Source organism: Channa argus, chromosome 21 (assembly GCF_033026475.1).
Source record: "Channa argus isolate prfri chromosome 21, Channa argus male v1.0, whole genome shotgun sequence".
Lineage (NCBI taxonomy): Eukaryota > Metazoa > Chordata > Actinopteri > Anabantiformes > Channidae > Channa > Channa argus.
In genome coordinates, this window is record NC_090217.1 from 7,408,233 (window position 1) to 7,422,906 (window position 14,674).

The window sequence follows — 14,674 nt, forward strand, 5'->3', positions numbered from 1 at the left end:
ATGGACTAATATGTAATGTAGGCAGTTCACATTAGCCTTTACCTCGATTGTCCTGTGAAAGTAATTAAAATATTTTTCACATTCAGAGTAAATGTCACATTTTGCAGCCTTGTGGTGGCCTGCTCCTTTTACTGTGTACAATGATGAATATACAGGTTCTGTACTGATAATACAGAAATAATAAATTGTAATAATAAAGTGGTCTGCTGGTTGGAAATTTGGTTGTTAGGATTAACTTTTGGAAGTGTAGCAATACACCAACCAAGTCAAGGGGAGTATAGATGCCTCTTTCTTACTATAATAATACTTCGCAATCAGATTTTTCTGTTCTGTCACATGTTGTATGATGCCTCTCAAAGGCTTCCTATTTAAAAGCCACGTTCTCATATTTCACCAGTGATCAAAAGCCACACCTACAGTAACTCTGTGTGTACTTACTCTGCAATACCCACAGACATGATGTAAGCCCACCGCTCCATTGTGAAGATAGACAGGCATGGTCGGGTTCAGATGCCAGAATCCAGTGCAGATACTTTTTGGGGTAAGGGCTTCCTGGCTACTGCCTTAGGAACAGCAAGCCCAGACCGCAAAAAGACCCACAAAGGACAGGAAATTGACCTCATGATGATATTTGTGATCTGTTCAGCCCCTACAGGAAGAAAATGAAACATCAGCATAAGCACATTTCCACCATAAAAATTTTCTTTTAACTAGAAAAAAAGACAACATTTAAAGGGCATTGAATTCTCAGTGCATGCTGGGAAGTCTAGTCCAGTACACTAGTCTTTTGTTTATTTTTTTATCCAGCTAATGACTTGAGTGAACTAATAAAAAGCTGAGTTCTAACAATAACAAATGCGAATTCTAAGTTGAATTGGCTTGAAAATAAACTGATATTTACACAAAGTTATTTGGAAAATATTTCGAAATGAGAAGTTACAGTGTATGATAACTGCATGGTGACAAAAAATATGTCTTCTTTAACGGGCACCTTCACTGACACTTTTGGTTCTTGTTTGAGTAGTACATTTAACTGAATTCCATAAATCCTCCCTCTGATTAACTATATCCAAATATCTCTTTACTTCTAGCCGAAAAATGCATCCAGATGACATCACTTGGAGGAACCTTCAGTTCAGATTTTGTCATCTTGTTGCTCACACTATGGAGTTTTTTAAAAATGGTCAACCTGCTTTTCCAAATCTCTACCAGATGACATCATCTGATCTCCTAATGATGAAAATCTTCTCTGAGTGATTTCATCTAGAGGAGCTTTTCAGCTACAGAAGAGAAATATTTTAATATAGGGAAGTCAGAGGAAAGTTTAAAAGCATTAATGTGCATCTACACACTAAACACATAAAGATATAGAAAGCAAGTTCCCCTTTGGCTTTAATAAGAAATATTCTTTATGTGTGTGTTGCGGGAAAATCCATCAATTTATCAACTAATCATATAACTAACTTGCTATATGTATTGTATATTTCAGATCATTAAGAACATAAATTTATGTAGTGTTTTTATTCCATCAACCACATTCCACAGAAAGTCTACTGGGCATTTCTCACATCATTTCTCTTACTGTTGTCTTACGGAATGTACATATAAAATTCATAGCAGGATTAGTGAAATTTTACAAGTCTAACCAAATGTTTAAATTTTTTTTAATTGCGTGTGCTTGCTTGTTAATGCTGGATGGCTGACAGAGACTGCAAACAGACTGAAAGGTGGAGAGTTAAAGAGACGTGACAAAATGCACAGATGCTCTTAATAGTGCTACATCAGAAATTTGCACATAAGATGAAACTTGAATAAGACAAACTAGAAAGAGTGATGTCAATAATAGAGACAGTAATGCAAGTACAATATCACTTCTATTGTTAAGCAGACTTCAGCAGGAGTTGGTTACAGATGAAATACGTCTTCCTCACACGGTAAACTGAGACTTTGACTGGACAATGTCAATGTGGTTCTTCATTGGAATGTCCAGCTGCAGTGTCCAACCCCTACCAGCATATCTATGATGTATTCAGTGGCAGGCATTGATGTTTAATTACTAAATAACTGCTTCTGTACGGTCTTACAGTCTTAAGATTATGGCCATAAGTTCTCAGAAAAAGACACAGGTTTCGAACAGGTGGCATTAAAGGTTGTGTGCATTTACATATTTATTTATTTTATTTACTTTATTTCAAAGGGTTTTGACTGTTTGTCACTCATTAACTGAACAGTTCGTTTCAGCATCAAATGTAATAATTTCTTGAAGTTACATTGTATGCCATTTTTTAATAATCAGGACATCTTTTTTAGTCTTACAGTAAGATATACCTAAAACGCTTTTCGATATGTATCAAATGTTCTCCACAAAGGTTAAAGATGTGTGATTTTTCATCTATAGCAGCACAGGGCTTTAAAAATTACCCACCCCACCCAAACAAATCATCTTTTACGTTTGATTAACGAGGTACCTTCATCGAGGTAAAGATTTTTGATTGGTTAAAGCGCAGAATTACTGATGTCATATCTGCAAACACTGAAAATTGTGTACAAGGCCCAATTAAGGTAAATGAGCTGGAGTTATTTTGGGGAAATATTTAAATCATTTATTTTTAGTCATTAGGAGTTTCCCCCTCCAGTATAATATAATCCCATTGTAAAGTTGGTGAAAATGGTTAATAAATAGATAAATTTTGAAATGTGTGCATCACAAGTGATTTTACCTACAGATATGAATAGTTGGGTCATACACAACATGAACTGGAAAGTACTGTTGTTTGAATGAAAGTTCTTTTTAGTCACTTTCGTAAAAACAAGGCTTGAAATAGTGTTTCACATTTTAATCTGCTCTAAGTTCAACCAGTTAAGTTCATTTCAGGAATCTGCTCCATCAGCAACTGCAACAGGAGCAATAAACCTCTGGCATGTCTGACTGTCTTAGTGTGGATGAGTCAAACTTCTACTTATCGGCCTCAAACATGTCAGAGCGCTAAAACCATGTTGAAACTTCTGACGTACATGAAAGCTCTAAAGGGCTGCATAACTCAATGAAACCACTCATTTAAACCAAACATGTAACATGAACATCCACATTAGTATGAAAGCATAATGAGGTGATTCCTATTTTATTTAGGAAAACCAGGAAATCTAAAACCTTTAGTTACCTCAGCCACTGCCCACCACCACGAGCCAGCCATGATACATGCCAGTGTGCTACACTGTGTGACAAAGACAATAGAAACCACCAAATGTAGCTGCATCTTTCATACTGCGTGATACCCTTTATCCCACACCACACCCTTATCGTTTTGAAATACAGTAATTGCTTGCGAAGCCTCCACCTGCTGCATGTCTAAGTTGCTGTTGCTGAAGGCTACAAATAACATGGTGTACCTAGGTTCTTCATATCAACTTTTCACCCTGTCTAACCAGCCAAGACGTGCACTCAGCATTTCTCAACGATGGAAAAAAATTTTCTTTTATGACCTGAATTTACAGCCTGTGTCATTGTTATCAACCTTTTCGGGTTTAAATATTGAAAGATTTGACCACTGCTGGTTTATTCTATTTATTTGGGTGTGTTTATCATATGGTTCCTGTGGCCATTTTAACTTTGATTGGAGCTATCAGTGAGGAACATTTATCACAAATGATTACATTAACAAACAAGAGAAGCAAATTAATTCCTGGTATTTTATAGATTTGCTTTAAAGGCTGCATTAGCAAGAAAGTTACTTTAGGAAATATGAATGTATATCAGACTTTCATATATTTAAGACACATAAATGAAGGTGAGATGAAATTCGACTCCTTCATGATCCTAAGATCTAAGTTTGACCTCTAGTTTAAACTGTATCAATGTTCTAAAGAATGTCCTTGCATGAGCTATCATGAAATGTTTAATCCTGTAGCAATTGTTATTATAAAAAGGCTATTTGTCTTCTTCATACATTTATTAGCAAATAAACTAATTAAAAGACATGTTTAGGATCCAGCTGAAATCTTGACTCAAATCCTGAAAAATATAAAGAAATGAAAATAAAAATATAAAGCAACATAGGCTTAAACCAAAGCTAAACTGCGTGTGTAAATCCATGCAGAGCTCAGGCCTACATCAGGAAATTTCATGCTCCAATAAAGAACGAGCTCATAAAACTGCGTTTTTAAAAAGGTTTTGTAGCGCAGCACACGACCACATCTGGACGATGGGGCCTATGTCTGAATGCGGGTGTTACGTCAAGCCCAGGGCGGATAGGGACCAGCACACTGGACCATCTGCACACGTAGTCATCTGCCACACTTACCTCACCACATGCGTCATATGTGGGGGAAAAAAGTGTCACATTCCCTACTGTTCTGTCTCTAAATGTGTCCTACATTGTCCCATATTCAGCTGACTTCGTTCTACGTTACACAATGAAAGAATATGGTGTGTTCTGATTAGTTATGTAGTTAAATGAACAAAAAACCCCATGTGTCTAATGGCTCAAACAGGCTCCAGTTATCTTATTTTTTCCAGTATAAGCTCCACAGGCCCTTAATCACTTTAAACTCTCGGCCTTAGAGAAGTTGTTGAGATTGGTCCAGCTGTACGACAAAGGATGTTCCCCGTAGTGTTCACAGACGATTGCATGACACCTGTTCGTTAAAGGATGGACGCAAGGAGAGAGCTCTCCATGGTGCTGAAACTGAGCGGTGAACGCCCTGTACTGGAGCCCAATTTGTGGAAAGAGAAAAAAGTGGAGTTGGGAGGCGGGAGGGTAAACGACTGAATAGAGAATGACAGAAACACTGAAACTTAGAAAGCAGAAAAATACAAAATAAACAGCTGGCACAACCATGTACAATCTGTATTTTGATGGGACGTGCAGGCTGAAGATGGATTGATCTCGCATGAATTGGCACTTGTTGCCATAACGCATTGGAAGGCTGCCAAGTGGGTTTTAGTGGGTTTGTGCGCGCGTGCACAGGTAGAACGGGCCTAATCTTCGCTATTCCAGCCTAAAGGAAGGATCGGTACTTATTCTACGTTCCACGCGCACGACTGCGCCCCCTCCACCTCTTTCTCTCTCTCTCTCTCACACACACACACACACACATACACGCACGCACACACCGCCCGGCTATGAAAAGTAGCCTCTTGGCAAATGATGATCAACCGGCTCCATTTTTATAGAAAGGTCGAACTCACCCGAATCCTTTACATTTTACTTCCAAAAAAATCGTGTAATCTGTTCACTGATTGGCGTTGCAATTACGCGACACTGCTTGCAAGTATTGTCTTGGTGCTTTCATGTTGTTTCTAATTGAAAAAGACCAACGACCAGCCCTCGTAACTGTAATTATTGCTGCTAAAATGTATTTCCTCTCTGTCAGCGGTGAATATACATCGATGGATGCAGAATTTGTATTGCATCGTAATAGCACGGCTGTAGACAGAGCACGTCCACCTCTGCGGTGAATGATCAAGAATTGCAATCAACTCAGTGGAAGTTATCACCAAGACACTTTTAGTTTGATATGTTTTTTTTTCTCCTTCTATCATCGCACATCAACACGTCCCTCCGGAGAAAACGCTGGCCACTCGCGCCTCACCGACAAACTCGGGGATGAATTTCTCAATGGTTCTCTATATGGCAACACTGTGTCTAACCACGAAAACTGGCAGGTTGTCGTTACAGTCACTTCAAAAATAAGAAACAAGGAAATAAGAGAAACAGAATGGGCTCACCCAGCCATCACCGATCCGAGGAAGCGTGCATCATTTTTCTCTTCCCCCCCTTTTCCCTCCAATAATCCCTGGGAATTTCAACGGCACCCATTGATATGCAGCAGTAGCATCCCCCCCACCTTCCACCGCCACCCCTCCACCTCCACCCTCTCCCTCCCTCCATCCTCTCCTCTCTTCCCAGACGTCAGTCGCATTGCCTCCCATTCACTTTTGTTTACTTTCATTTCTGTGCATTTCTTAATCTTAATCCATTTTGTCCTCCTCCCTCCTCTCCGGAAAATGCTGCAAAACCTCTAATGGAAGCCACTCAATTCCTCCAGTCTGCTTCTTGCTGGTGACCTGCATTGACGTCATTGCGTCATTAGGTTTCCCCTGGAAACACGGGAGAGCCAAAAATAGAAACACATTAATTCAAACCCCAGGCTGGTGGGAGGGGGTTGGGGTAGGGGGTAGTTGGGGGCTGTTTTTGGCGACTATTTCTTCGTACCATTCTGTAATCTTCTGACCCACCCCTCCTCACCTCCCCAGACAAACACACACGTACACACACCCCGTTCGCTTTGGTTTTTCAGCTCCTATTCAACACTCATAGATTCCCTTTGTCATATTTTGACAGGAGAATTATAATAAAGTAAAAAATTATATTTATTTATGATAACCTTATTGTGCTTTTTTCTTTTAACTAATAACAGACCCACAGTGTTTGTAGTACCTTTCAGTGTTTACGTGTGGTATATTTAGCCTTAAGGTTTTTTATTCCTTCTCTTGATATAATATTTAAATAGAATATTTGCATCCAGTAGCCTTAGATCCCAATAATATATCATGAGCTTGATTTTTTTCTTTTCTTTCTTGCCTTCGTGTTTTCTACATCAAATGGTGGTTATTTACGATCCAGACATAATTGTGTGCTTTTACAGCAACATTTGACTAAATTTATAGACTTCATAACTTTTATAGTGTCACACACTATTGTTTTAGAGATACACCACAGCTGAATGTGTTTGGTGAATTCATGGCTAGAGATTAACTTACTAGAGAGCTCCTCAAAATGAGCCCTATTAACCCATGTTCCTCCCATTACCCCTGTGTTGTCCAGTCCAACCTGGTCTCTAGCTTTTTTGTGTGGTGAGTTGTTAAAGTACACTCTATTTGACTTCAAACTAGAATTTGACACAGGAACCTGCTGTGTCCCAGACAGGGCCTCATAATTAGGGAATAAAACAGGACCTGTTTTGAGGCCCTCATTGTGTTGTATTGGTTAGGTTGTGCTTTATTAGATTTTCGATTTCAGTTAAATTAGAACAAACCAACAGATTTAAGGTAACCGTGGAATTGTGGGAGCTCTGAGCAGTTGCCCAGTTTGTCTAGTTTTTCTGTAGTGAGCTGTGGTGAACTGTCTAACACTGGAGCAAATATGTACCTATTTGTAACTACACCCTTCATGGCCAATTTTATACATGATTTTAATATATATGTATAGTTTTTTGTAATTTGTTGATGCAACCGTGAGATCAAAAGATATAGGAGACGGAAAAAAAAAAACAAAGAGCCAAATAAGATTAAGCAGTACTGCTCTTTAATATTATTCTAGTTAGTTCTTACACATCACCACTAGTCCAGCTGACATTGACTAATAGGCTGACGAATACTTAAGTTTGGATGCAAAAAGCACTAGTCATCTAAGTAAACACTGTTAAAAACTGGTAAAAGTGGTGAATGCTGTTTACGTCCCTTGTCACTATTTCTGTCTGAGCCCAGTTTATTTTTGGCTTTTTTGCCTCTGACTCCTGCCATACTTAACCTAGCCACTAGATGCCCTAAAACCTTCCCACCAGCTCCATCCACTCACACACCTGTTCCCAGTTTTCTCATCAATCCTCCCAGTATTAAAACCCTGCCAGCTCCACCTGCTTGATGCAGGATTTCCTGCTGTGCCATATTGGCTGGAGGGTTCCAGCCTATGTGCCAGCCTCTTTATCCTGTCTGTTTTTGACGAGCTGCCTATTCTTTGGAATATGACTTTTGACTGCTCCTCTTGCTCTTGCTGTCTTGCTGCATGGTGGTTTTTTTTTGTGCCTGCCAGCCAGCTTGCTCATAGTCCTGTGTCATTTTCATTGTTAAAGTTACTCCAATGCACTTGGATGTCCTCCCTGCCTCTATATGGTACAATATTTATGTTAGATCTCTTTAACCAGAATGAGACTTAATTAGATCCCCTAACCCTTAATGTGTTTTCATATAAATTGGGCATAAGGCCAATGTGCAGTAGCAAGGTGATTTAAACGTATTGGTAATGACGGGATAAATATTTAAATCCTCAACACTGACCTTGACCTCTAACTGATTATTATAGCAAAAGAAACAAATTGTATGACAGAACATTTTTAAAATTTCTGAAAACATTCATGAGAAGCTTTTAATGGGACCGGTTCAACGAAAATAAGGAACAGCTCTAAAGTATTAATTCTTTGTTCTTTCATTCATGTAGTTATCTTCTTAGTCAACTCACATATACAGGGCAGTCACCTCTTCAATGACATAGAGCCCACCTCCCATGTAATCGGTTTGATTTCATCTATCTGTTCTGGTGTTCCAGATCAAGTGACGTGATATTGTGTGCCCCCACAATGCATCACATACAGGTACATGCACACACTCCAGCCCTGTGACACCTGGCTGGAAGCATGCTTACTAGCACGAGTGCTGTAAGTGCGCTAACACTCTGGCACAGTCAGTATTGTGAGATGATAGAGGATTGCAATGACATGTTTATGACGGTGTTTATGGATCATAATTTTATCTTAATAACAAGTGCGGTCAGCAAAAATAAACGTTTTAAAATTTATTTTTAGGCTAACGGACTCTGTTCCTTTCAAATGTTCATTTGCTTTTCTAAGTCTAGTTTACATCTAGTGAATATTGGACTTGTATATGTTATTCACTCACCCCAGTGCATGCTGGGATAACCCTCCAGTCTCATGTGCCTCAGCCAATCACAATAGCAACCATTTACTCTTTAATCAAGATAACTTTGTTCAGGATTAACACAGGATAACTTTGTCTAGAACTAACAAAGTAATCCTCAAACTGCTTTCTAAGAACCAAATCAGTCGGATGATAATTAACAACAATTACTTTAGCCTGATATTTCCATTTTAACCTAAAATACTTAAACCACTGTCAAAGAACTGGGCCCCAGATTACAATATTGCTGTCTGTCTTTAGCACCACACCTCACTCCTTCTTCACTGTCAAAGTATTCAAAGTAGAAATAATTTTGCTCATACTGTCAGGTTCAGTCCATATTGTTTCCTCTAGGGTACAAGCAGTTCTTTGATGTTTTGAGGTGATTCACAAAAAATCCAAAAGACTTTCTTCTGACTATTGTTACCATTCACACTTTGTCCAAATGATTTGGTGTGACATTCAAACCCTGCAAAGCCTCCTCTATCAAGATGACCTCATCATCAATCATCATCTTGACCTCACCATGTTCCACTGAGTTGGAGCTCCTCTGGCTGCATCAGCAGCACTACAACATTCTCCTGACTATTTATCAAGTGGCTAGCAAATTGCCAGACTTTTACAATGACCTCAGTGTCCTGATGCATAGTGGTTTTCTTTTTTCATTTTTCTTTTCCTTTTTTTGGTTTCAGGAGTTTCTAATATTATCTGATCTTCTGCACAGGAGCGCTTTCCATGTTACATGGTTATGTGTCACTCCAAACCGAGGAACAGCATTCTTATTATAACGCTTACAAATGTCCTGACTATGAACCTGAATGACTAAGAACATTCACCGACACAGACACTTGATTTTCAAGTTGCCTTCTATAGTTTTATTTTGGTAAGCACATGTATGCAAACTTCCAACTGGCTTCCTTATGTGTAGTAATCTATATGCTTGCTTCTGGCAGAAAAAACAAAAACAAAGGTGACAACATCAGTAAGAGGTTTCCAGTTTAGATGATGTCATCTGGAAGAGCAGGTTGGTTCAACTTGTCCCATAGCCAAGTGAAAAAAAAAACAGTTAGCTTAGGTTAATCTCTAGCTAAGTGATGTACATTGTTTTATTTGTTAGCAAAACAACAATGTGTATAATACAAGCTAAATACTAAACTGAGGACCAGTTTTACTGCATGTTGAGTTTTGTGTTGAGGCTCACTTCAGAATGTGAAGTTTTATTAATATTTGGGATGCAAGGTGTAACTGTGGGGAAAGTTTGTGGGTTTGTAGTATTGCATAGTAATTTCTGCGTGACAGTGTTGTGGGGGTACATTTTTTCTAAGGCATACTGATTGTTATTAATGCTGCTTTTAAATAAAAATGGTCAGTCACACAAGCCTATTCACCACACACTCACGGAGGAAATATTGTTTATAAGGACCAACAATTAAATTGAAGTAACATTCAATTAATTATTTTGGAAACCCATTCCTCATTATATTTGTAAAGGTAAAAACTTGCATCCATTCATACATAGTTAAAGTGTATTATAGGAAGAGGCGGTAATATTACGAGCAATGTGGGAATCAAAACACACATTTCACATGAAATATCCATATACAAATGTATTTATTAAGCCCAACTGAAGTGTCTTAGAAAACAAACTAGTGACCAAAATGAATTACTACAGGGATTTGAATGCAGACTTTTTATGCAGAATAGCCCTTGTGGTGTTTTATGGTTGTTGCTCTATGGTTTAAACATTTGCCACATTCTCGTGATGTGAGAAATGTGGGTTCAATGCACATGTCCACTCTAACATTGTAATAATATGATCTTGTCATTATGAGATAATATTTACCTAATTTGTTTGGCGATAAATGAATGAATGACTCCAAAACATCCTAATTCTGTGACTACATGTCAATTTTTAAGGTTTCCCAGAAATATGAGGATTGTCTCTCCAGTCTTCAAGTCCAGACAGCCACAACGTCATTCCTCCAAGGATACATGACGTCACTTTGCTATTCATGTGTATAGGGGTTCCAATTCTAGATATTCAAAACGTCATTTAAGATATCCACGCTTTATACGTCAGGCACAATGACACGTCCTGGGACAGATACACACCTCGACACCGACGTTCAGGTTCCACTTCTCCGAGTAGTAAGACCTTCGATGCGCTGGCGTTCAGACTGTCATCACCGCTTCTCTCCAGCTCAACTAGTTAGCAATGATGGGTGCTCGCTTGGCGAATAAAACAGAAGATGGCCAAACATGCGAAGAAACCTAGGGTGGGTTATCTTACCCCGCTCTCATAAACACATTACATAATGAGAACATGAAATACAAAACCAAAACTGTGTATATAACTATTACTGAGTTAATATCTATTCTCAATATCTATACATAACCTGGGGTACTGAGGTGCTAAACAAAACTTTGGAGAGCGAGCGAGTGAGTGTAACTAACGTCATTCAGGCCGCATCAAAACAAACCACTCGAGTAATTCCAACGACAGTAACGAAACTAGCTTAACAACGCCAACTAGCTCTGCCTTACTGACAAAACGCTACTTAAAGGCCGAGCTATTTATTGCCATCTAGCGGCGACCATTTAGCGACTTAAGCTGCCTTTACTAGCAAGTTAGTAATGGCTAGACTTGTTTATGGATATATGTATATACATAAAGTTGGTAAAGCGTTAGCGTTAGCTAACTTCTAATATTAGTTTAAGCAAGTGAACGCAACTGTTTTCCAAACAAAACGCGGTTTTTCGGCCGCGAGCTAGCTTCAGCTAGCGTTACCCACTAGCTAATTGAGGTCAGGCGAACTCCGTGATGCGGACGCGATGCTTTCCCTGCTAACCTTTCTAAATAACGGCAAAGTTGTACGTTTCCAGTAGGTTGGAAGTGTATTAAGTTGTCATGTCAAACTAATGCAAGGTCAAGTATTTTCCAACTGAAACCGCATAAATGTGTAAACGTAATTTATTTCAGGTGAGGCCAGGTGTAACTCAAGATGTCAAGCTAGCTATCCAGAGATGCAACCAGGATTAGCCATGGCTACACTGCCACTCCCCAACATGTTCGTGGAGACCCTGCCCAGTCTGCATGTGGAAATTTCAGGTAGGCAGATCGTGTTTTGCTATTCACATTTGTTAAGGTGGCAGCAATGCAGACGTAAAAACATATTTTAAATTTGACTGTGATGTTTGGACTGACGTTTGTGGCGATGCTTAGTTACAGTGTGGTCAGATTAGTATTTGCCATCTGTGCATGTTTATGTGACCTGATTGGTCAGTGACTTTTCCCTGAGGTGAAAAATACTAGATACATTGTCATTGTCACTGTACTTTTATGTGTAGACGTTTTGTCAGAATCAGCGTTAAAGATATGGTACCATAGAAATATAGTAGTCACAATATGATGCCACCCTAACATTTGTTTGGTGTTTCCATTGTATATTGGCTTTCCAAATTCTTCGTATAGTTTACTGTCTGTAAAAGTCTCTAAATGTAATCCGACGTAATCGAAATGCTGAGTTAAACAACATTGAGTGTGTCTATTCTGCTAAGGAATCAAATATGTAGGAGAAATATGATGATGTGTCAATAAGGCCTGTTGGTTTATCTACAGTATTTTTAGATTCATCAAAAAAATCAATGCACTTGCATGATAATGAAAATGCCCCTTCCTCTATATGATAATGGCTGTCAAAAAGATGACGAGATGCCATAATATGTGGGTATCACAACATCTGTTTTTTTGGAGTCATTGGTTCTGATTTTTGGCTTTGGCTTGGTTTTCTCATTGGTTAGTGAGAGTTCACTGTTATGATGTAGATTTGTATTAGCTCTGGGCTAGCAGTAATTGTTATTGGTCAACCTAGTCTAGAGAAAAGGTGCAATCATGTTGGTCTCGATCAAAAGAGGGCATATGGAGCAGTAATACCACTCTGTGCCGACAAACTCATAAGTGGATATTAATTCATGCGTGAAATTGTTAATGCAGAGACTTAATGAATTACTGGCATCACAAGAGAACAAAACGTCTGAATTTCTAAATACATTAATTCAACTGTATGGACTATAAAATATTTTCTCTTGTTCAGTCTTCTCCGTTGTGGTGTATACAGCACAAAGTATTTGTATTCTGTTGAACTGAGTTGAGTTTGTGGTCCTACAACTGAAGTGGTGACAGATATTTGGAAAAAACATTTTTTTGTCTGCCTTGTTTGGAAGTGACCATGCAGGGACAACATTCTTACACATTTTTCCTATGATGATACTGTCTGTAGGTTTTACAGTTGGGAGCATAAGTGCTCACTCTTCTTCATCAATTTACACTGGCAATATTAGTATTGCTAGATGAAAATGGCAGTTAGCTAAATGCAATTCTTTCTCACCTCACCCCATTACCTCAGTCAATATCTAATCTTTCTCTTCCTCCTTCTGATGTTTGTATTGATTCCCCAGACAAGTTGTACTACGCTCCTTAGCATGTGTATTAATGATCGCTTACTTACTTTCACACACGAATACGCAAGCAACTGGTGGGTCGAAGACACTTTGACATAGACGCATGTGTGTGATTGTAGGAGCGTGGGAGGGTTGTCAGTTGAGGGGAATGGGGGAAAAAAATAATAATCCCGAGACTAAAGGATACTGAGAAATGATAATAAAATAGTGCTAAAGTGTATTGAGGTATGTTTTATCTTGAAATATGGAACTAAGTTTGTCTATCCAAAATCATAAAATGCAGATTCCCAAAATGTAGTTGCCGTGCTATTAAAAAAAAAAAAAATGCTTAGAAGACCTACAACATGGGGAGATTGCACTACACCATAGTGAACACTGCACTAACAGCTGATGCCATCTGCTGGCTAAAAGTGTAAACTACAGATATAGTATTGCTTGAGATCCACTAGATATAGTAGTTCTATGCAGGCTTTTCAAGAATTTATAATTCCTTGATAATCCTTTTTCTGCATTTTCTGTTCTCCTTTGTCTTTTATTTTGCACCAAAGTTCTATACGTACAACTTACTGTATGCTGTGTTTTGGAAATATGAAATATAACATTCTTTCTTCGGGCTAGTCTGATTGGTGGAAGTTTGTAAAGAATTATTACTGCATATGGCAAATAAATGATCACTGTAAAGGTAGTATTTATGAATGACTAAGTTTTACTACCCTTTGGTATTTTTTGCCGCTTTGGAATTGAGATTTATGCAAAGATCAAAGCTATGCTTCAGGAGTCAGAGGTGGTGCAATAAGCAGAAACGCCCAGACAATTCACACGGCAGTCCCACTTTGATTCAGCTGCTGTCTCCATCATACAGTCAGAGGTTTCTGCAAACTACCACCAGAGGGCAGAAGTGCTCACGAGTGGGTTTTTTTTTTCCATCTGTCCCTCCCTCATGACTTTCTCTTTTTAGCAGTTTGTCTGCCTGCTCAGAGTAATTGCAGTTGTGCACATAGATGCTCATGAATATTTATTCCCTCGGCAGAAATCTAGATGTTTACATGCAGTTGTACATACCTACATGGATATAACACTTGCTCCCCAGCCTGGGATGACATTGCAGTTTCTTTGTCATCACATTATGCTTGTATGTGGCCCCAAAGTGACTTCACAAGGTCACAACTTCCCCATTCTCCCATGACTTATAGATCCGGTGCTGAAATGCATGATCAAAGTTCTGCTGCATCACACATTTATTCACAGCTACACATCTAACTCACTGTTTATACCAGATTGTTAATGGCTGTTCTTATTAATTTCACAGGGAGGTAATCAAACAAAGCTCCTACTCCGGGGGGTGCAGCAGATGTCTGGTTTAACCTTTTGAAATATTTTCAAATGGACCTTTAACAGGCAGGCCAAGACCTTGGTGTTATAAGGAAATCAAAGAGAAACAGAGAGAAAGTTGTATGTAAAGATAGTTAAGAAAAGAAGAAAACAGAGTGTATGTTGGGAGAGCATAAATTTAGTGAG